General features: G+C 28.7%; 1 long non-coding RNA gene across 1 annotated transcript in view; it reads left to right on the forward strand.

Moving 5' to 3' along the window:
- LOC115244906 overlaps nucleotides 1-2,592 on the forward strand; it is a 36,697-nt gene extending 34,105 nt beyond the window's left edge. The window contains exon 3 of the long non-coding RNA XR_003885453.1: nucleotides 1,759-2,592. This is a non-coding gene — a long non-coding RNA (uncharacterized LOC115244906). The remainder of the gene's footprint in view (nucleotides 1-1,758) is intronic.
- The last annotated feature ends 928 nt before the right edge of the window (nucleotides 2,593-3,520 follow it).

Consider the following 3,520-nt stretch of genomic DNA (forward strand, 5'->3'; position numbering starts at 1 on the left):
TCTCCTCTCTCTGTAGAGTTCTATAATTTTTAAAATTAATAAATTTTTTAAATATGTTAAAAAAATTAAATTTGTGTTTAATATATTGAGCGGAATAAATTTTATAAACTTTGAAGTGTAATTATATACAAACATTAATTTCTATAATAAATCTTTTTTTCATACAATAAAAAGATTTATTAAAAAGTTAATTACTTTAGAAATAACAATTATATTTTAAAAAATATTTGTAATCTCGATATTAAATTGCAATAAAAATTTTAAATAGAGAAGTTTTTCAATATTTTAGTCTATCAAATTAATAAAAGTCTTGCATGATTAGAATTTAGATCGATATAAGCCAAATCAAAAATTCTATATATTCTATAATAATAATAATAAAATATTTACTAATATAATTAATAATGTATGTGTGCGTGCGTGCGCGCATATACATATGCATGCGCGCGCTTTAAATTGCAATTACGCGAGATTCACGGAACACAAAATAATCACACTACCATGATATTGAGCATAATACGATAGCCTGACATTTCTTTCGATATTTCTAATACCATATGTTTGCTCGCGAAATATATTTAACTTAATTTCTCGATAATTTTGTATTAATACTCACTTTAATAATGATGCTACTGAACGCAGAGATTTTCGACGAAACCGTTGCATGTTCCCCCGATGCGATATAACTGTATCAAGGTATATAATATTGTATAACGATCGCCCGATATTATTTTCAGCGCTCCCGATATTACACGCTTATTTAAAGATGATATTTATTCACGATTTTTTATATACGATCTACAATGTGTAACTCAAATACGACGAGATAAATGATCGATTACGACTAGTATCGTAGAATATTACAACCGTAGTATCATAACGTGATATAATTATGGCAATAGCGTTCAGACAGCATTAATTACAGCGATCACTAATTCCGTTCCTTCGATACTCATGGTTCTCGGCACTCGAACACGATTATACCTCCAGCACAAACAATCAAGGCCACAAATGATCGCGAAGCAATACACTGTAAACGCGCACTCGGCGACATCTTGATTCCCGATTTCGTTCGCGCTAGTCCGATTCCACGAGCGGTTCCGTCAATGACGTCATGACAGCCATATTGCATTCGCGCGTCATACATCTCGGAATCTCGGAATTGGACTACAATGCCCGATTTAGTAATGTATCGCGCGCGGTTATTTCGGGCATAAAATGTGTACGTGCGTGTGATACAGATTAAATCTCGATCGATCAAATGAGTGTCGAAGCGGAATCAGCCCATTGCTGTAATTAATGCTATCATCGCTACAATCATAATCATAATTATATACGGTATTACATATTAAAATCATGAAAAGTATTTTTTTTTTTTTTTATTATATCCAAAAATATTACAATTTTAAATTGTCAATAATAAATATTATTTGCAAGTAAGCATGTAATATCGAAAGTATCAAGAAGTGTCAAAAGATTGTCGTATTATGCAAATACGGTATATCGCGCTGGTAATAGAAACTAATTGACTGATTGACAAGTTAAATGCTATTTTAAACGCTAATAATTAATAAAAGTTTATATCTAAGTAAATTTTTTTTCGGAAATTATATAATTTTATTTTTATTAAATATCTGTTTAAAAGCATAATAAAAAAATTTTATTGTCCGTAATAATTATTTCGTGAAAAATTAGTTATTTTAAACTTTGCGCTCTCTCTCTCTCTCTCTCTAATTTAAATATATTTGTATTTTACAGATCCACGTTGTATACTACACTCCGTCGTTGCACATCGTATCGGTGAGTGATGAATCATTTTTTATTTTAAGATAATGTGGATTGAGACGATAAAAAATAGTTTACTAAAAATCAAAGGGCGTGGAAGAACTCGCTGTAATCCGAAATTCTCGTTTATGTGCATGCAAATATGGAAATTAAAAATTCTGAACGGTCTTACACACACACATCCACACACGTGTGCGTGTTTTCCTCTCATATTCTATCATAAATAATATTCGTATTCTAAATATGGCAATACAAATATTCTGTTATTTATATAACATTTCTCATGGAATAAATATTAAAATAAATATGAAATATGAAATATAAATAATTATTAAATTATAAGAATACAAAGAATATTTTAACATAAGTAAAAAGATAAATAATTTTTCTGCCACAAAAGATATCATTCATGTTCTTTCCATTTATTATTTTATTTGAAAATCAGGATACTAAATAAATGAAATCACCATTTAGATCAGATTTATAAATTCGAATAACACTTGCAAATGTTTCGATCTATATTTATCTATATTATATATATCGATCTATGTTTTCATATTCTAGAAATAAAATAAAAAAGAAAATATGTTTATTTTGTAGACATATATATGTTTAAAATATTATTATATTAAAGAGAAAAAATTTACTTGCTTGAAACAAAATTTTGTATACAGATATATTCATTAATTTCATAATAATGGGATTAGAAATATAGCTACTGATACAAGTATATATCGGGAACAAAGCTCCTCAAGCTATGTACGACGAATTAGAGACGACGCAAAAAAAAAAAAAAAAAAAAAGGGCGCAAGCAAAAAGGAAATAGAACGAGCACACTGCGCCAATTTATCGATAAAAGCAACCTCCACGAGCAGTCACTATCGATTTTTTTTTTTTTTTGCTAGTTTTCCAAATAATTTTAATGAAATATTGGAGAAACTGGTTGTGGTTCGATCGAGACTGCTCGTTTCTCTTCTCTTCTATTCTCGCGCTCACATCAGCCAGTTTGTATCTCTTTTACACACTGCCTGGAATTTCATTAGTTTGAACCAGCTTTGTTGTACGATCGATTGTCGCGGATTTACATGGTTGGTAGAAAATGCAAAAAAAGATTCTGATCTTAATATCATCATCTTTGGTTTAATTAATTAGAAACTGATAGATAATAATTAATTTAAGAAATGCTGTCAAAAACTGATAAAATTGTCATATATTTTATGATAAACATGTTTAATTGAAATTAACAAGATTATTTCGCGTTGTACAAGACGTTTATTTATGAATAACTATATCGTTTGGCAATACTCGAAGTGAATCATTAATTATTTATTTACATAAACATAATAGTTCCTGTCCGCTTTTATGCAAAAGAATACTTTTAAATTATTTCCAATGATTAATAAAGCTTTATTTTCTCCATAAAAGAATGGAAAAATTATGTAAGTTATTGAACTCTAATCATAAAAGTATTTCTCAAGTTTACTAAAACATCGGAAAATCTTATTCCTCGTATGATGAAAGCATATTAATTGCGAAACATTTCGTGTTATTTATTCCTCGCAAATAATTCCTCGTTACATTGTGCCGAGTCAAACGGCTTGACTTGAAATGAAGCTGGAAAATTTCAAAAAGGTGTCAAAAATGTCAGATTGAAATATTATATTTTAATTAACGGTAAAAACATGTATATGACACGAATGATAACAACGGAATAAATGCAAAAGCAATTACGAAA

Source organism: Formica exsecta, unplaced genomic scaffold (assembly GCF_003651465.1).
Source record: "Formica exsecta isolate Colony F162 unplaced genomic scaffold, ASM365146v1 scaffold878, whole genome shotgun sequence".
Classification (NCBI taxonomy): Eukaryota; Metazoa; Arthropoda; class Insecta; order Hymenoptera; family Formicidae; genus Formica; species Formica exsecta.